Consider the following 20,406-nt stretch of genomic DNA (forward strand, 5'->3'; position numbering starts at 1 on the left):
AACCCAGAGTCATAGAACACAGGCAGAGCCACACCAGGGCCAGCTTCACCTCCTGCCACTATCCACACACGGATATACCTCCCTCATGGTGAAGGCTCACCGATGACAGTTTCTGGTTCAGTTAACTTCCAAGCTAACAATAGGAAGCCTCTTCTCAGGCCACACGCTGTATTTACCCTCAGCACCAGGCTGAGGAAGCTCAGATGGTGTCAGCCCCAGCGCCTGTTTGCACAGCATGGGTGGCAGTGTCACAGGAGAGGTCAAGCAAAGTAAACCTCACTTGTTTGTCTGTGCTCTGAAGGAGAAATGCTTCGGCACATGCAGATAGGGATTGTGAAGTCCCTTTGGGAGATTAAAATAGCTCGGGAAGAAATGGAACTGCCTCCTCTGAGCCCCTGCTTCTTGTTAGTACTTACACTACCGAGCAGAGCTGTGTGGATGCAGCTCCCCTCTATCACTGCTGTACCTCTGTAGGCAAGGAAGGATCAGAATCAACCTTCCTTTTTGGTACTGCAAAGCTGCTCTGTCCCATACCCCAGAGCTCTGATAGGGAGCCCCATCCCTAAGACTGGAGCTCTGAAGTGAGCATTTCCCCCCTGTCAGACAGGAGTGTAGTCCATTAACGGCAATGCAAACGTTACCCTGTGTTCAGGGTGTTGCTGCTGAGCCTCTGGAGCCTGAAGTGGAGGCATTTCTGCAGGTTTGTGCTCCAGAAGAGACCTGCAGACAGGGAAAGTGCTGATGGGGAGAGGGGAGGTGGCTGCAGTTCAGGAAGACTCAGATGTGCTGCTGCAGTGATGGGAATAAGACAGGCTGAGCAGCACCGCTGCAGCAGAGGCCCAGCAACTACAGTGCTTGCAACATGTGAATGGTGTTAACAGCATCACATGGCCATGAAAAAGGTAAAAGGATACAGATGTAGGAATCGTTCCACAAAGCCTTCACCATGTGAAGTTCCTCTTCTGCTCTGCAGAGGACTGGTGCAGAATATGGCATTAGACAAAATACCACATTGGAATTGGGTTTCTCTGGTCTATAGAGATGTCCATGGCAGGGGGTTGGAACTGGACAATCTTTAAGGTCCCTTCCAACCCAAACCATTCCATGATCCTATGGTTTGGAGACACATGATCGCTCAAATTCCTTTTCAGCCCTATTTTCTCTGATTTTCTATTTATATTTATCTGCAATCTGATCACTGCAGGGGACTGAAACAGCAATCGAGTATGTTTAGGTCGAACAAGTCTCAAACTGACAGCAGATAAGCCTTCCCGGCCTCACATCTGATACTGCAAATGCACATGCATGACCAAGCTCATTTTATCAGTGCTGAGGAGTGAATCATCAACCCTGTTCCCATAAGAAAGCAACCCCGCTCGCCTGTGCTCCATCCTGCCTTGTCTTGCTGCCTCTGCCTCCCTTTATCCCCGTGGACAGAGGACCACAAGTCTCTCACTGCCGCACTTTGCCTTCACCCTGCACTGTTGTGAGCACAAGGGAAGCAGCCCCTGGGATCGCATGCATAGCCAGCAGTCCAGCTTGCAAAGCTGAAGCTTTTGGTTCCCCCACGCAGACAGAGGCAGGAGGTTTCACAAACTGATGGAGGATGAGTGTTTCCTGAGGAATGTGGGGTGAATTGCCTACGTTGGTGACTTCTGGTTTGCTGCATGCAGGCTCTGTTGCTACAGGAGGGGTTTTGTCTGCCTGGGGTTGCAGCTGGAGAGCTGATATGGGAATGATCCACGCTGTTATATCTGGCTGCTTTGGGAGTCAGGCTCTTTAGGATTTACCACAGCAGAGCTTTTACTTCAAATCTGGTGAGAAATATCATTTGTCCTGTTTGTTTTTCCAGCTTTGGTGCTCCTATGGATGGAATAGCTGGTTTCTGCCACAAGCCTTCTTCCCTGCCACAAAGGCTTTTTGGAGCCATGCAGGCTCCAAACTTCAGCTCTTCACTAGCTCTTCTGCTTTTCCATCTCTCTGGCTTTCCTCTGGATTCTCTTAGCTCTCAGTGTGTTGCCTGGGGGTGGTTTTGCTCACTGTTCTGTGCAACACAGAGGGAGCAACTGCTGAGTTGTAGGTGTCTGCCCCTGAAGTCCCACTGAGAACAAGGTGAGGATGGAAATGGGACTTTCAATCTCGTTCAGAGAGGCACTGTAGTCCCCAGAGAGCCCTTTAGGAGTCGGGCCACGTGCGACGGGACAAGCAGACGCGTCTCCAACACCTGTGCTGTGATCTCTTCATTTTGGTTTTGTGGGAGCAGTACAAAACCCATGAAAAAGTCAAGATAGGAGGGGGGGAATCCAGCAAAACATCCTCTAGCAAAAGGCAGCTTTCGAGGAAGGCCTTGCAGATGCTGGGGCCTTTCTCTGCCTTCTGCTCCACAGCCCCACTTCACCCCAGGAATCCAGCTCCCTTTTGATTTCCTCCCATGGCTGGTTTAAACTCTCTCTCTCACACACTTCCCTCTCCAGCCAGCTTCAGCTGCTTCCCAGCTGGGCACCCAGCACACCTTACACCACCACCAGTGAGCAGCAGTGGGACAGGGAGAGCAGCCAGCAGGGACATCATCATTGTCTCAGCTCCCTGCTAAAACCAGAGCCTGCATAAATCCACTGCCATAGCTCAAAGGGAATGAGCTGTGTCCTGAGGGTTGCTTCACATGCAGCTACACAGCACTGGTGCTGCATCAAATGACAAGTCTGCCTGCATGGGAGTAGCCATCAACTTGAGATAGGCGTGAGCCATGCTGGAGCACTCCTGTGTGCTAAGGGAATGTACACCATGACTTGTGCTTTTTCCCTCCCCTCTTGCTTAGGAAGTAAAGGGGAAAGTGAAGAGCATATTAATTGCATGTTTGCATATGGCAGGGATCCATGAATGCTGCGGTTTCAGTGAGCACCTTAATGCTATGTGGGGAATGAAAGGGAAGCCACAGAGCTCAGCACTGCAATTATTATTCTTTCTGGGGTGAACTTAAGGCCCTGGGATAGATCTAAATCGGCCTTGCAAACAAGGAGCGAGTGACAGGCAGGGAAGTGGGGAATGCAAGACCTAGGGTAAGGAATCCTTGAATACAAGACACCTGATCCCAGGAACATCCCTCCATAGAACTCCTGGGAAGGCAGCCGAGCCGCCTGCAGCAGGATTGGGTATGTCAGAAAGCAAAGCTCCAAAACAGTCAATGGGTACTAGAACAGAAGATAAAACCTGAAAACTCACCACTTTGAAGGCAACTGATAAAGGGGGGAAATCTCTTTGTACCTCCTTTACCTCATCATGGGGGCTAAGACTGCTTCTTTACCTTGTCACACACAGTCTGCCCTCCCTGCTGTGTACCTCAGAAAGAGCAGACTCCCCAGAACCCTTTCTTTTCCACTCTCAATCTCCCTGAATTCCAGACAACTTTCAGGGTGACTAACGGAATAAAGAGGAACTCCAGTAGGAGGGCATCTCCTGTCTGTTAGCATTTGAAAACACTGCCAATCACTCCCCTTCAGGAAGCTCAGGTGGATGGGAAGCTGCAGGACAGCAGAGGAGGGTGACTGCCTCAGGTTCCCATGCACTAGTCTGTATCTATTCTACTCTGCTCAGCTTCTATCCTGCATGGTTGCAAGGCCAGACTGCAGAATGGACCCAGGCAACCTGAAGAGTCATTCCGAGGGGCTGTGTTGCCTTATTTCTCTTGATAATTTCCTACATCTGAAGCCTCTTCCTGGGAAGGATGAGGGCTGTAGCTGCACACCCAATTTTGACTGAATTTAATGCCACGAAGATACCTTGCATCAAGGAGCAAGAGCTCTTTGAACAGGGTGAGGAGACTGCAACAGCTCTGCCACAGAGCCAACTCCAAACCCCCCATTTACCCACATGATGATGAGGGGTCAATGCCTGCTGGTTTGTGCCACTTGACCCCATGAGCACAGTGAAAAGTCAGACACTCACATCTTGGCTATGCCCAACAGGATCTACCCTAATGGCAGCTGAGCAGATCCAGCACATGGCTGTGGAAGCGAAGTGACAGCGTTCCAAGGGTTAAAAGCAAGGTCCGGGTTCACAAGCAGCCCTGCGAGGAGAAAAGCACAACCCAGCAATTCAGGCATGTCTCACCCCCGTTCAAATGACATTGTTTGAGCACTCTCTGCCTCGCCCCTCGGTGGTAATTACAGACTTTGACTATGGGGAAAGAGACACAGCAGAGGAAACCTTCATTACAGACTTATCTCCTCGAGTAAAAGCAACCCCAGGGTAATGTCTGGGGCACGCTGCCAGCATCAGCCACCAAAGCAAAATGCTGACATTTAGGACAAAAATAAAAGAGGGAGAAGTGTTAAGTGATTTGGGAAGACGAGAAGCCCACCAGGTTGGCTGCTGTACAGCGCTGGGTGTGGGGAGCAGTTTGGAGGAACTGGAAAGCTGCCCTGCTTTTAAGTGGTGCGGTTTGCATCTTACATTCTTCCTTCCTTCCTCCTGCGCTGCGTGTCTTGTCCCCTGATGTCTGCATGTGTCCCTTTGTCACCCCTGGCAAACAGCAGCAGGCTGGGAAGGGATGATTTCTTTTCCCAGCTTGATGTTCCTCAAAGGAGCAGATAAATCTGTAGGTGTCCTTGGCTGACCCCTTTGCACACCTAGCTTATGGTATGCAAGCAAGAACAGGATTCTTATATCATAGAATCATGGGATGGTTTGGGTTGGAAGGAACCTTAAAGCTCATCCAGTTCCAACCCCCTGCCATGGGCAGGGACACCTTCCACTAGAGCAGGTTGCTCCAAGCCCCGTCCAACCTGGCCTTGAACACGGCCAGGGATGGGGCAGCCACAGCTTCTCTGGGCACCCTGTGCCAGCGCCTCAGCACCCTCATAATAAATATCTTCCTATTGTCTAATATGAATCTCTCTCTGTCAGTTTAAAGCCACTTCTCCTTGTCTTGTCAATATATGCTCCTGTAAAATGTCCCTCTCCAGTCTGGGGGCTCCTTCTCACCTTGGCTGTATCACAGGGGCCTAAAGTTTGAGCTCTGTTACAAAGGATGCAGGAAGGATGCAGGAGACTTTTTCCCCCAGTAGGACATACTCCTGTTACAGCCTACAACTGTTTCCTGTCACTGGTGCATCTCTCAGGGCTGGTGTTGACCTGCCTACAGGTGGCTGACACCTCTGGCAAACATGGTCTCATTCCTCCTGCTTTCTTCCTCATCCCAACTTTCTGTCATCAAGTGACACAGTTCCAGGCTAAGTTGCTCCTCCTATCTGTGGGCATTCACACATGTGAAACGGAGCCACTATCATGGCATGGTTAGCTCTGTTTGTTTCAGAGCTCATTTCAGTGACAGAGTTCACCTGCTGCTGGTGGTAACACCTTGTTCTTGCAGGATCTTGATGCTGTGTTACACAGATCCTGCAAGCCAACAGGCCTTGTCCCCTGGCAGCTAACAGCGGGGATGGGAGCGGACTGGGAGGACGAAAGCGTTCAATCAGATTGTTATTAAGATGTGTCTGGGGAACAGGCTCCATTTTAATTGTTCTTTCCTACTCGGTGAGTGAGCACAGGAAAAGATTTACCTTCTGGCCCTTCTAGTTGTGCATGTTGACATTTCCAGGCAGCACTTTCCTCTGATGGAGAGCTTTGACGTCAGGTGGGCTGATTAAAGCCTGCAGTGCCTCTGACTCACTTGGCTATGGCCTGCGCAGGGGGAGTTGTAGCGTGTCTCTTCTCTTTCTACCACTCGTTATGTTTGGGCTTAAATAAATAAAGCTAAGCTCAATTCACAACTTCAGGGAAGATGCAGCTCCGCTCAGGCTCAAATACGCATCGCCATGGTAACAGATGCTGTCAGGCACACACAGATGTGTCACTCTCATAGAGAACTCCCCTGCATGGCTCTTCCTGCCCATGCAGTGCAGGGGCTGGCTGCAGGAGGGCAGGGTGAAGCTGGCACTGCCCGTGCTCCTTGGGCATGCTGCTGCTCTTGGGAGCAGCCTGGTGCTGGCCTTGCTGTTCTCCCAGCCTAAGGAGAGCTCACCTGAGCCCTCTTGCTGGGCAAGAACCACTCTGGGGAAGCTCTGGTGTTTGCAGAGTTCCCTGCTTGACTGGCATTTCCAGGCTGAAAAGCCCTTGTGTGGCTTTTTCAACCTGCAAAAAGGAAGAGAGGGAATTCCTGGGTCAACAAGTCCCATACAGCTGCAGCCAAGCGTGTAACGCAACCCCCTTCATGAGCTGATCAAGTTCCGAAATGAAGAGATCAACATTACCAGCTGCCTTCCAGAAGCCCCTCTGAGCAAAGAAACCCCTTGCTAGACAGATGCCCAGCAAGGAAACAGAGATGCAGAGAGATGTGGTTTCTCCAACTGACTCGGGTGTAGACAGGTTAGGCAAGGCAGACCCAGAGTACCCGTCTCTTTGGCATGCTGAGCATGGTCCATTGGTGTTGCTGTGCCCTGTACACAAGCTTTTGATTCATCGAGAGCTTGAGTATGGCAGCAGCCCAAAACATGAAGCACGAAACATGCCCAAAGGCAGCAGCACTAAGGAAAAGGCTCTCTGAAGTGCTGGAATTCACCACCTGTGGCACTGTGCCTGTGCCTCTCTAATGTTCACTGATGTACCAGAGAAATGAGAGGTTCTGGTGTGTGTGGCAAAGGGGATTAACGCTGCCAGGTCTTTCTTTCTCCAGCATCTCAGGACATTGTTTCCTTAAAGCCTGAGCACCTGGAGTCCTGGGAATATGGAAGCTTCTCACCTCCCCTGCTCTTTTCTTAGGAGACTTCTTATGGCTGCAGGGCACTGGCTGCAAACGCACCTCCTTGGCTATGACAGGGATGGGCAAATCTAAGAAACCATCATTTACTGGTTTCAATCCCATTATTTTTAGACCACCCCTACTGACTGAGCTCTCAACCATGGTTTTCATTATGGATCCTGGGCAAGCACAGTGCTCACAGGGAGGTATTTGGGCACTCTCCCGCTGACCTGAGCAGCACCAAGAGGCACCATATACCCTGATGGACACTTTGGAAGGGGGCAGAAAACAACTTGAGCCAAGAATCCAGCCTCCTCACATAGATGACTAAGATTGGGGAATGGTTTCTAGGTTAATCCTCCTTTGGTAGGTTTAATGTCTCCCCCCTGCAGTGCCAAGTCATTTTGCTACCACAGCTGATTTGAAACTAACCTCACCTCCTACAGTCACTGTACCCAGCCACATCTTGAAGTTAATATCATGAGAAGAGTTTGAACATGTGAACTGTTTTTATGGCTGCATAGATTGAGCCACATTTCCATGGCAAATCACTGAAATCGGAGAAATCTAATTTACAACACAAACTCTTTTTCTTCTGTGTGTCTTTCCCAACTCAAATCCAAGTCACAAACTCTGGGTTCTGCAGTACCTCTAATCTAGCAAAACTGTGGGTGTAAGAGAGATGAAAAGCAATTGCATGAGGTCTCCAGGGCTGGTCCACAATGACTCCAAACCCTAAATTGCTCATCCCTTGAGCGTGGTTTACGACTGCAATGGATCCTGGCGGAGCTGTGTAACCAGCACTTAAATAAAGGGGAGGCAGCAAACCCTCCTGAATCAGTGGTATCTGTTCTGGGAAGGGCTGACCCAGAGACAGCCACAGCAAGAAGGTACTGAAACCCACTGTCTCCTCCTAGAACTGAACTGAAGGTCACAAAGTAAAGACCCCTCCAACCAGCCCTGGTCTCTGATTAAAATAAATCCCTTTCATGCACAGACAGTGGTTTGAGAAGGGGAAACACTGAACTGTGGTGAAAGCCTGGAGAGTTAATGGCTGGGCATCCTGGAATGGAAACGCAAGTGGCATCGATTCAGGTACAGTTCTATACCCCAGCCACTGGCATCAACATATAGGCATGTTCCCTCCTCTTACACTTCTCTCACAGCAAGCTGATTTTTATGGTTCTTTCACCTGGGAGCAAATGTGAAAGCAACTCATTCTTAGGAATGAGAGATGAAAGGTTGCTTGGTGTCATACACAGGCCACTTCTGGAGCCAGGAAAACCAAGGACAGTTGGTGCTTTGCCCCAGTACAAGAATTAACATCACTATTTCCAAGTGATGGCGACTGCCACTGTCTCTCACTAGAATGATAACAAAACCAGCACCGTAGTGTGGTCCTCCTAGCCCCTGTGTTGTACTCTCAGTGCCAGCAGACACCAGAGATATTCGGGCATTCACAAGGTTTGCTTCTTCATTTAAAATGCACTAGAGGAAACCCTGATATAATACATTTCATGATTGGCCCACATAACTTACTGCTGTTAGCTATGACTGAGAAGGAACTGTGAGGAAAGGAGATGGCATTTACAGGAGTCGAGATCATCCTCTATTACACCACATAAGCAAAGGCCATGGCTTGCAGCCCCACGAGAAGACAGGTTTTCATAAAGTACCTGGAGCAGGGGACTGAAAATGGAGAGCAATTGGAAAACCTCCAGACCAAACCAGCAGCGTTCCTCGTGAGCAGGTTGATGTATAAATATACTTCACACCAGCTCCGTATTTCTGTGGAAGACCATTAAGTCCCTGGGAAGCCAACCTCTGGCAGAGGCAGAGCTGCTAACCAAGGGAGGCTGTGACCCTGAACCCAACTCTTACACCACCATCACAGACAGAGAATCTTGCAGAAGTATTAGTCCTGGTGCCAGCAAGCCTTTTGCTGCCTGATGAGTCCTGTGTAAGTCACTCTCCCCTCAGTGCAAGCTGCATCCTCTCCTCCTTGACCAGCTACCCAGTGGATTATTTTTGTCTTGGATCACACAGTCCCAATGTTACAATTACACGCTGACCTCAAAGACTTGCTTTTCAAATTACCCTTCTTCAGCAAACCCTCTGTCTAGTGGCTTGGGTGGTTTTCTTCTTTTTTCTTTTTATATCTAAATGGTTAAATATGGGTGTGGTTGAGGAGGGAGGAAAAGAAGAAAGAGAAAGCAGCAGAGCAAGCAGTGAGCGGGAGGGTTGTGGAGGTCTTAACTGTCTTCCTCAGGACAGAGAAGTCCATGTGCTCCAGAGGAGACACCTGAATTCCTCCCTTTCCGCAGCATCATCTTCTTCTGGAGGGTCAGCTCTCCTTGCTGACAAATGTCATTTCAACACAGGGACAGCGGCAGCCCCTCTTCCTCATAGCTGCACCTAGGGACTTATTCTTGCAGCCACTACCTAAACTGAGAGACCCAACAAACCAGTGTCCTTCAAACATGGTGTAAAAACTGGGACTTTCCTGTAAATGCCCATGTGAAACGTTTTCTAAACAGAAGAGACAGAAAAGCAAATTGGAAGTGTTCTGAAGGGCCTAAAGACAAACAGGGATAAGGCAGACATGACTGTAGAGATGTCTTCTCATTGAAAACCACATAGGGTAGGTGTCAGCTGTCTGTATTGCTGCTCGCAGTCCACCAAATCCCTGCAAAACTTCACAGAATGCACAGAAACCTCCTCAGGAAAGATAAGCATCTTCTTCAAGGATGGAGAGTAGGAGGAAACAGGACATGGGTCTGTCCTAGCAAGGAAGAAAAGGGAAACAACTCACAGGCTGACAGGAGAAACTTCAAATCAGCAGCAGCATGTCACACCCACGGTGCACACACAGTTTTATCAGTTTGCTACACACTCAGGCTTTCCCTCCAGGCTCTAAATAGCTTTAAAACCCAGCTGAAATAGTTTTAAGGCTGATTTGAGCCACAGTGAGTTGGCTCCAAATGATATAAGAAGCTTTGGCTGGACTGGTTATGAAAGCTGGCCTTTTAACAGCCTTCTGTCACCTGGCCAGTGGCTGCTCTTCCGCTCATAATGGTCTCCTTCATCTTCAGGCATGCATATCGCTTCCACACTGATCCGCATACCTTGTCCTCCTGTTGCCTTTGCTGCACACTGGCTATGTCAGGGTCCTGCCAGGGTGAGCTTCCATCGTATCAAACCTCACCAACACAAAGCCAAGAGTGGTACTTGCAGAGGAGACGTGCACACAGAGCCCTGAGCTGTGTATCTGAGAAGAAGGGACCTGTTATTCAGGTGAGCGAGCCTGAGCCCCTGTTCTCCCTAGGGGTTCAGTTGCAAAGACAGATCTGAACATCATCAGAGTGGAAATGATCTCAGCAGCATTTCTGGCAAAATCAGTGTTCCAGAGGCTTGGGAGGGATAGTCCTCTTCTGGAAAATGGTATTCTTCCTGCAGCTCCCCTTGAACACAAGATCTTTTCCCCTTCTCCACTTTCTACACAGTGGTTTTGGGGTTCTGCCCTGTGCTGTGGCAGAGCTTCACCCTCGCTTGCAGCGGCTGCACATCCCAGTGGGTGAACTGATGTGTGGTTTGGTGAGAGCTTTTTGGCTTGGTTGATTTTGTGAAATGCCTTTGAAGCCAATGGCACTGAAATGGATCTGATATCCACTGGCACAGGCTATAGGCTGGTTAGCACAGCCCAGGCTGGGGCAGAAAGCAGTACTGAGCTCCAGTTAAGTGCTACCTATAAATGCTGCTAAGGGACACAATGATTATGAGCAGGCGTCTGAGGACTCACCTTTTCTCTCATTTGGATTTAAAATGCCACATCCACCTGCCAACATGTGCTGAATAGTTTGTTTCACTGGTATCAGTCAGCAGGACAGCAGTCAAAGGTCTTCATCTCCGAAATAAACAAAATCCCAATTCCAAACTCTGCTCTTTTAACAACCTCCAGTAAATTTCCTCCTCTTTGCAGTCCTGGGGTCAATCAATTAGAGACTGCCTGGGTAGAAGCTTAATGAAGCTCAGATAACACAACAGAGCTTTCACCCCCTCAGCCTCCCTCTGTACACACCCTCCTTTACACATCTGGATAAAAGCTTCGCTGCTAAGCCTGGAGAGAGCAATTGCTTGGAGCAGAGAGTCCCGGAGAGCACATCTGAGCTCCCAAAAAGCATTGCAAACTCTTGCATCATGCAGAGGCAGGAGAAGCCAGAGCAGCTCGGAAGTGAGAAGATCCACTCTGGCAGCTGCTGCCACAGGGATAGGGTGACACTGGGAACAGCAAAAGGTGTTTTGACTGAGGAAACGTGGTGCCACGAGTTATTAATCTTCCAGCAGAGGCAGGAATCCCAGCGCTGCTCTGATGGTGCAGGAGGAGCGAGCCAGCCATTCAGGACTAGTCTGACAAATCTGGCTCCAGCTGCTCGGCTTTATTAAGGACAGAAGCCCTCGAGGGGTGGGATCTAGAGGCATCACAGAGAATTTCTTTTTCCTCTTTCCTAAGCACAAAAGACAGAAGTGGAATGTAGCTGAGGAATGCTTCGCCCTTGGAAGGGATGTCATAAATCTCCTTGGATGTGTATTTGGTTTATTTTGTGGGAGTCATTCAAAAGGAAAATGCAGATTGTGGGGCTTAGCGCTCAGCCTATGCTGGCAAAGGATCCCTGACAAAGAATGTCCATTGGCAGGGAATTTCCTGACTTTGCAAGTGAGCAAACGCCTCTTTTTCAGTTACTCTAAAAGCTGTCTCGCTATTATATAAAAGGTTGCTCTGAGGCAGACTGTGATCAGTTCTGCTCCAGAAGAAGGACAAGTAATGATCAGCCTGATCTGCAGGAGGAAGGTTTCGGGTTGTGCTCCAGAAAGTGCTTTTTTTTCCCCAGGAAGGTCTCCTGGGCCGCAGGGGGCTGCTGGGGAGCTGCAGCACCCCCATGGCTGGAAGCACTTCACACACGTGTCAGGCACTGCTCCTGGGTGACTCCACCTTGGAGATGGGGGGAATGGCTTCAGAGACTTCCTGAAGTCCCTGCCAGCCCTCTGGTGATCATTACTGTGTCATTATTTAACAGTGGGAGCGTCGCCTTTGGGATAGGGGCTTAAGGAGGATCCTTCCTGCAGGGGAGATCACTGGACCTAAGGATAGGTTAACAGGCAGAGGGCAGGGAAGAAGAAAACAGCAGGGAACTGATGTGCAGATGGACTTTAACAAAGCAGCCTGGCAAAGAAAAAGCCCAAAGGTGACTGTGGATCTACCACAGAGCAAGATAAGGCCGAGCTAGCTGGCAGAGGTGTGCAGGGAGGAGGGAAGGGATTACTCCTGGGGTCTACCAGTGAACTCCATGGGGAGGTCATGACAGAGGCTGGTGGGATGGCAGTAAACCGTATGGGAACCCTAAACCAGCGTTAGAGAGGACCTGGTGGAAGAGGAATAGACTGCATGGAGCCAACCACAGCTGCCTGCAGTGGTTCCACCCTTAATGTGAACACCACAGTGGAAGGGTAGCAGAGGCTATCAGCCATTAGCTATCAGCCATTAGCTCTACACAAGTATTTAGAGACTAAGTTTATCACCACTTAGCCAGTGGTGATAAACCCCCAGCTATAAAAGCACAGAGCCCTTCTACCTGTCTGTTTGGGCGAGAGTGGGGGAGGCTGAGCAGGCAGAGCTGCCTTTAGAGCTGCAGGATGCCTGGGGAGGGGTGGAAGCATGGTCCCTATACACACCCCCATGACCTCTGCTGTGAACCTCAAAAACTGGCCAGGCTGACCCCTACTAGAAGCAGCGGGGTGGTGGCATCACTGCTGGAGGCCACAGCTCCGGATCAGCCACACATTGTCATCTCATCACTCTGTTCATCCCCCAGCAATGCAGCGTTGCTCACTCCGTCAGGTTACTGGAGATTCCCCTTTCTCGTGTGCTTGTGAGAAGAGATAAAAGATGATACCATCAGCGAGGAGATGTCTGTTAAGAGTTTAATTTCCTAGAAGAGGAAGTGTGTTTGCAGTGCTCAGTGGAGGGGCAAAGGCCCCCACAGCACATTTCAAGAGTCCTTCAGGTTGTTGCCTGCTGTTGGCATCATGTTTTCAGTGTTTCTGTTCTTGTCAGGGCACACAAGTATCTCCTGTTCTGCACCCCGTGCTTTCGCATGGAGAGGAGGTGCCTGCGTAAAGCAAGCGACCTTATCAAGAAGTCAGCAGTCTTGGGTTATTACCAGAGCTGGACTAAGCACTTTGCTGCTGTTATCATTGCTATTGATTTTACATTTATAGAGAGCTGCAAATTTACACAGTGCTTAATAAACACAAAGTTTCCTGGACTGCAACTAGTGATAGGAGAACTGGGAGGCCTCCAAAAAAACCCCAACCCTCAACATTTAAAACACCCAGCTCACATTTACATGGTATTTCTATGCTATGTTTTCCAGTACAGTAATAGGCTGAAGATTAGAGGAGTTGCTGATGCACTCCTGTATGGCAACACACGTAAGGACAACACGAGAGCAAACGGATCTAACATCCTCCCAGATAGAATGGCAGTTTTATACAACCTATCCCACTGATGTCACCCAATGTTTTAGACAGACAAGTCCAAAGTGTGCTAATTAACAGTGAGTTAGCACAAGGTACTGGGTTCTACTCCTGCTGTGACACTTAACATTGCACTCAGGTCTTCCAAAGATGCAGCATGTCCTTCTTGCAAGAGGGCTGAGTCTTGAACTGGGTTACAACATGGGATATCACTGGGCTGAGTTATCTGTGAGCAGGGAAGTCAAGCAGTGTAAGAGAGGCAAATTAGTTCCCTCAGGGCACAGCACCATTATCAGCACAAATGTTTTGACTCTGGACAAATTATTTGTTCATCAGCTTAAAAATTAAAACCTCTTTGTTGGCATTTAAAGGATGTTTTTTCTAAAGGGACCTCTGAGAGCAGGGTTAATGTCCTGTGGCCCCTCCACTGCACATCCCAAAGTATCACTTTGTGCAACGCTTCCTGGCAGAGACTCAAAAGGAACAGGAAACAAGCATGGGAACAGGGAAGTTGGAAGACGCAAGGAAAGAGTGGAAGTCATGTGGCCTTGAAGGAAGAGAAAGGAGCACACACAGAATCCAAATAATCTCTGATGGATTTAAGGGGTAGGTTGAATGATTCCGGGATGAAAGCACTGGAGAGGCCTCAGGAGAGCCGAGTCATCACAAGCTGGTGCTCAAAGAGGACTAGAGACAGAAGTAAGGTTAAGCCCAGTGTTGGGGAAGCACTCAGGGAAGTGGAAACCAGTACCTAAAACCCCAAAACAAAACCCCAAACAAACAAAAACAACCAGAGATGACATGTGCCAAAGCTGTGCTATGGCAGAAACCTTGCCAGGAAACCCTGCGAGATACATGATCTCAGGAGGTGTGGATATCCTCCAGGAGTTTGGGTCCTCCACTGTGAGTTCCATCTTCAGCTCCTCATGAGCAGTGAAAGTTGTGGCTCTCCTCACTCCCTGCTTCTGCTCTGGAGATGTGGCTGTAAACGGAGGTGTACCACTCACACAGTTTACCTTGGCAGGCTGTGAACATCCTACTGCTGGCTCCAGGGTGTGTCCAGGCCCTTTCTGCACAGCTTCTCCCTATTCCCAAGAGGCTGGCACAGATGAATGGCCCAGCCTTGGAAAATATTATCACCTCCCAGAGAATGCTGGTTCTGAGCTGTACCCAAAGGAAGCCAGGCTGCACTTGGGGAAAACTCGGTGAGAGGCTGGGTGAAACGCCCTGCACACTACATGCACGTGGAGAGGAGCAGAGATATCAGCTTTTGAGAAGCTCATCTAAGAATATGCCCTTAGATCTTAGCCCTGACACTGTGCTTTCAGCCTGGTACCTGCCTCTGTGCCATAGATACAGTGTTCCCTCACTGACATTTTCGGAGTGCTGGACACGTGTGGATGTAGCATATTTACTTGTCTGCCTTTTACTCAACTATCCCAAAACAGCTGATCAGGCATTAACGGCTGGAGACTCCCAAGGTCCCACAGGAGTATTTCCCCACCGAGTATTGACTCTAGTGAGAAGGACCCTGAAGCAGGTTTGAAGCCCCCTGGCCTCACTTGCGGCACACCCAAGCACAGCTCTGCAATGCCATCTGTTCAGGTATCTTCCTGAACCTCCCACACAGAGTCCAAGGGCTTTCTGTCCAGTTCTGCGTCATGTCTGACGTCTGCAGGTTGGGTGGAGAACTGACTTAGAGCAGCTCTGCAGAGGACTTGGGGTTGTTGGTTGATGAAAAACTGAACATGAGCTGCTTCAGTGTGTGCTCGCTGCCCAGAAAGCCAACCGTATCCTGGGCTGCATCAAAAGGAGTGTGACCAGCAGGTCGAAGGAGGTGATCCTGCCCCTCTACTCTGCTCTTGTGAGACCTCACCTGGAGCACTGTGTGCAGTTCTGGTGTCCTCAACATAAAAAGGACATTGAGCTGTTGGAACAAGTCCAGAGGAGGCCACGAGGATGATCAGGGGCTGGAGCACCTCCCCTTTGAAGATAGGCTGAGAAAGTTGGGGCTGTTCAGCCTGGAGAAGGATCAGGGGAGACCTCAGAGCAGCCTTCCAGTAGCTGAAGGTGCCTTCAAGGATGCCAGAAAGGGGCTCTTCATCAGGGACTGTAGTGACAGGACAAGGGGTGATGGGTTCCATCTTAAACAGATTAAGGTTGGATACAAGGAAGAAATTCTTCCCTGTGAGGGTGCTGAGGCACTGGCACAGGGTGCCCGGAGAAGCTGTGGCTGCCCCATCCCTGGCAGTGTTTAAGGCCAAGCTGGATGGGGCTTGGAGCAACCTGCTCTAGTGGAAGGTGTCCCTGCCCATGGCAGGGGGTTGGAACTACATGATCTGAAGGTCCTTTCCAACCCAAATCATTCTGTGATCCTGTGATGACAGAGGGAATTAATTACATATCATTCTACATATTTTTTCCTCTGTGTGGTACTGTGTATCTCAGCAAAACAATCATGAGGGCTAAGCCACAGTTGTTCTGCTGTGCACAGTGTTAACGCACAGCCCTTGCCACTGCTATCCACAGAAACATTGCAGTTTCACTTTAACCCACCACTGCTCCACCTGTACCTCTCAATGAAGCTGCCAGGCACATATAATGTGATTCAATTTGATCTGGGTGTTATTCTACTCCACATGGGCCAGTAGATATCAGAGCCTCAGTATACAAGTTATTTTCAGCTTGTCGGTGACACACAGTTCCACCCACCAGGCTTGCACAGATATATAAATCATGGAGGAGTCAAAAATAACAGGCCCTGAGGAAACATCTGTCACCTCCCGAAGCTTGAGAGGGAGGAGGATGGAGCATTCAACAACTGACTTGAATTCGCCTTTAGCTCCAAGAAAGCAGAGCGCAGCAAGCCTTTCCAACACAGCCCAGATGCCTTGGCAGTTAGACATTCACATTGCCTTCACACTGCATTTGACCCGTGAATGTAGCACAGGCAATACAGAGATGCTCGGAATCTGGGTGACTTTAGTGTCACCTTTTATCAGTAAGATGAACGGATTGCTTTCTGGATCTTCTTCCCCCCAAAACTGACTGGCTGATTGGCCTTTGCAAACTGCTCTCTTCCTCAAAGCACACTGAACTTGCTGGGGTGCAACTTACTGGTGGCTGCTGTAGTGCTGACGCCTGCCACCTCCCCTGCTACTGGAGCCTGTAGGCCAGAGCCTTGCATACCCCACAGCTATTGAGGTAAGAAACCAGGATGAGAGCTGAAGTTGTCTTTTTGTTCCCTCCCTCCTCCTATTTGATGGGATCTGATCTTCTTTTTTGGATCCCGACTCCACTTGTTCTTCGCTGCCCTTCAGAGTGGAGGAAACCCCAACGGAGAAGAGGAAGAAAGGCAAATGACACTGTATGGCGCGCTGCTCATGCACCTCTCACAGGCCAATGCTGCCAACTGGTTAGGCATGGAGGTACAAGGAAGACGGGGGGCAGACGGTGCTGCTCCCCTCACGCTGGCAGAGGCAATCCCTGGAGAGGCTGCAGGCCGCGGCCCGGCTCTCAGGGATCCCCCTGCCCCTGCCCAGGCTCCCGTCCTCCCGCCATGGTGCCAGCCGCGGAACGGGCTAGCCGCGGCCGCTCCCGCCGCACCGCCCAAATATTTACACTGCGGCGGGTTGCAGGGCCACAGAAGGCGAGCGAGGACAGCGCAGAGCAGGAGCCTGAGCCTGACCCCGACAGGAGGCCGCTCCCCCGCCCGCTGCCCCGGCCCCGTTACCCCCTTCCCTCCGGCCGCTGCCACTGCCCCTGCCCCGCGCCGCCATGAGGCGCAGCCCTCCCCTGCCGCCCACGCGCTGACGCTAGCGAGGTGCAGAGCGTGCAAGGCTGGCCCAGCCCGCGGCGCTGCTGCCCCCTGGCTGCGGGCGGGCAGCACTGCAATGTCCGTGTCTGCCAGTCCGTGTCCGTGTCCGTGTCCGTGTCCGTGTGTGTCTGTGTCCGTGTCCTTGTCCATGTCCGTGTGTGTCTGTGTCCGTGTCCGTGTCCATGTCCGTGTGTGTCTGTGTCCGTGTCTGTGTCTGTGCCAGTCCGTGTCCGTGTCCTGTCCGTGCGTGTCCGTGTCATGTTCATGTCTGTCCGCCTGTGTCTGTGTCCGTGTCTGTGTCCGTGTCCGTGTCTGTGCCAGTCCGTGTCCGTGTCTTGTCCGTGCGTGTCCGTGTCATATTCATGTCTGTCCATGTGTGTCTGTGTCCGTGTCTGTGTCCATGTCCGTGTCCGTGTCTGTGCCTGTTCATGTCTGTGTCTTGTCCGTGTGTGTCCGTGTGATGTTTATGCCTGTCCATATGTGTCTGTGTCTGTGCCCGTCCGTGTCTGTGTCTTGTCTGTGTGTGTCCGTGTCTTGTCCGTGTGTGTCCGTGTCATGTTCATGTCATGTCCGTGTGTGTCTGTGTCCGTGTCCATGCCTGTTCGTGTCCGTGTCTTGTTCATGTATGTCTGTGTCTATGTCCATGTCTATGTCCGTGTGTGTCTGTGTCCATGTTTGTGCCCGTCCGTGTCCGTGTCTTGTCCATGTGTGTCTGTGTCTGTGTCCGAGTCCATGTCCATGTCCATGTGTGTCTGTGTTCGTGTCTGTGCCCGTCCGTGTCTGTGTCTTGTCCATGTGTGTCTGTGTCTGTGTCTGAGTCCATGTCCATGTCCATGTTTGTCTGTGTTCGTGTCTCTGCCCGTCCACGTCCATGTCTTGTCCATGTGTGTCCGTGTCATGTTCATGCCTGTCCGTGTGTGTCTGTGTTTGTGTCCATGTCTAGTCTGTGTGTGTGTCCGTGTCCATGTTCATATCCATGTGTGTCTGTGTCCATGTCCGTGTCCGTGCCCATGTCCATGTCCGTGCCCATCCATGTCTGTCTTGTCCATGTGTGTCCGTGTCCGTGTTCATGTCCGTGCCCGTGTCTTTCACCGTCGGGGTCCGTGCCCGTGCAATGCAGAAGGATGGAATAAGCGACCAATTCATGCTTTCCACTTCTGCAGCCTTTCGGCTCCTGGTTTCGGTGGGAGGGCCCGTTTCCCGGGTCACGGTACCCTCTCCGCATCACCTCCCGTCCCCAGGCGATGTCGGTGCCTTTGTGGGGCAGTTGGCTCCATTCCCCGTGCCCGCTGCCCTTTACCGTCACCCCATTCACACACACGCGTGTTCCCGCGGTACCCGCGGGGTGATGACAACCTGCCGGCGGCACCACCCCGCACGGCCGCCAGGGGGCGCCGCCGCCGCGGCCATGGCGGAGGAGGGCGGAGCTGCGGCCGCCGCCATGAGCCCTGCGCGGAGCGGAGTGGGCCCCGGTTACCGAGCGGGGAGGGAGCGTCCCACTGGGAGCAGCGGTGTGCTCTGAGTGCCCGCAGGGACGGGGTCAGCACCTCCGCTTGGGGAGCAGAAACGTGCCACAGGGAGGGGCCGCCCCGGAGCTCTTGCCCTGCCCCTCAAAGCGGTGTAGGAGAGCCACAGAATCCCAGAATGGTTTGGGTTGGAAGGGAACTTAAAGCTCATCCAGTTCCAACCCCTGCCACGGGCAGGGACACCTTCCACTAGAGCAGCTTGCTCCAAGCCCCTGTGTCCAACCTGGCCTTGAACACTGCCAGGGATGGGGCAGCCACAGCTTCTCTGGGCACCCTTTGCCAGCGCCTCAGCACCCTCACAGGGAGGAACTTCCTTATATCCAATCTAAACTTCCCCTGTTTAAGTTTTAACCCATTACCCCTTGTCCTATCACTACAGTCCCTAATGAAGAGTCCCTCCCCAGCACCCCCATAGACCCCCTTCAGATACTGGAAGCTGCTCTGAGGTCTCCACACAGCCTTCTCTTCTCCAGGCTGAACTTCCTCAGCCTGTTGAGTCCTCACCCGCTTGCTCAGGCTTAGAGACCAACTCCTCACCTCCAGCTCAAAATGTGCTGGTTTTGCCAAGCCATCCAAGGGGAAAAGTTTCCTTGGAGGAAAGGAAACCGAGGCCTGCAGGACAGCTAGAGAGTCCTCACTACAGGAGAGGAATGGGTCTGTTGAAGAGGGTCCAGAGAAAGGCCACAAATACAGTGAGAGATGGAGCACCTCTGCTGTGAGGAATGGCTGAGAGAGTTGGGTCTGTTCAGCCTGGAGAAGAGAAGGCTCCAGGGAGACCTTAGGGCCTTCCAGTGCCTAAAGGGGCCTGTAAGAAAGATGGGGAGGGACTTTTTAGCAGGGCTGGTTGTGATAGGACGAGGGGTGATGGTTTTAAAGTGCAAGAGGGGAGATTCAGGCTGGATGTGAGATAAAGTTCTTTACAATGAGGGTGGTAAAACACTGGCACAGGGTGCCCAGGGAGGCGGTGGATGCCCCGTCCCTGGAGACATTCAAGGCCAGGCTGGATGTGATTCTGGGCGACTTGATCTGGTTGAAGATGTCCCTGCTCGTTGCAGGGGGGTTGGACTGGATGGGCTTTGAAGGTCCCTTCCACCCAAACTACTCTATGGTTCTGTGACAGAGGTGATGCTAAAGCTGCCTCTCATAGCAAGAGGTCTTTGCATTGGGGATCCGATGCATCTTTGTATCACTGCACTGACACCCAGCACCAGCCTCATCCCGATGCCCAGATGGGTCCGAGATGTAAACATGGAAGAAGACGTTGATGGAAGTGATAACTAAGGATGCAGATTAGCTGTCCAATCGGGCTGTTTCCTACTGAATAGACTGACTCTACAACTCGGACATTGCAGCAGTTCATATGGTAGAGCTGGTTTTCACTGACAGCTTGGCTCCTAACCAGTCTGTTGTGAGCAGCGTGATGCTTCATGCCAAGCACAGACTCACTGAGAGGCTGGGCAAAGACCCGGGCACTGAACCCCAGTATCCGTGGCTATACTGGTAGGGTCCATCTCCACTGCCCTGGCAGCAGGGTGGCCCTGCAGTGAGAAGTGCTCCTGCCCCCTGTGTGCCAGTGTGTGATGATGTCGTGTCATCTGTTCCCTGCAGGAGCCCGGGGTTGCAGTGCAGAGGATGGGATAAGTGAAGAATTCACGCTTTCCCCTTTCGCAGCCTTTTGACTCATGTTCTAATTTGCATCAAACACCCACCTTTCCCAAAACCACCTAGTGTGTTTAAACCAGAATCCAAACAGAGCTAGGAAACAAAAGGTGAGGGCAGAGTTAACCCAG

General features: G+C 51.2%; 1 long non-coding RNA gene across 1 annotated transcript; it reads right to left on the reverse strand.

The window, feature by feature from the left end:
- Window positions 1-12,704: 12,704 nt before the first annotated feature.
- On the reverse strand, window positions 12,705-14,078 carry LOC133206964 (uncharacterized). Its single transcript, XR_009723908.1, has 2 exons — window positions 13,353-14,078; window positions 12,705-12,906 (listed from the first exon to the last, which is right to left on the reverse strand). It is a non-coding gene; the product is annotated as an uncharacterized LOC133206964 (long non-coding RNA).
- Window positions 14,079-20,406: the final 6,328 nt, after the last annotated feature.

Source organism: Neopsephotus bourkii, unplaced genomic scaffold, assembly GCF_033783945.1.
Source record: "Neopsephotus bourkii isolate Nb327-2 ecotype Australia unplaced genomic scaffold, CSIRO-AGI_Nbou_v1 NB_1825, whole genome shotgun sequence".
Classification (NCBI taxonomy): domain Eukaryota; kingdom Metazoa; phylum Chordata; class Aves; order Psittaciformes; family Psittacidae; genus Neopsephotus; species Neopsephotus bourkii.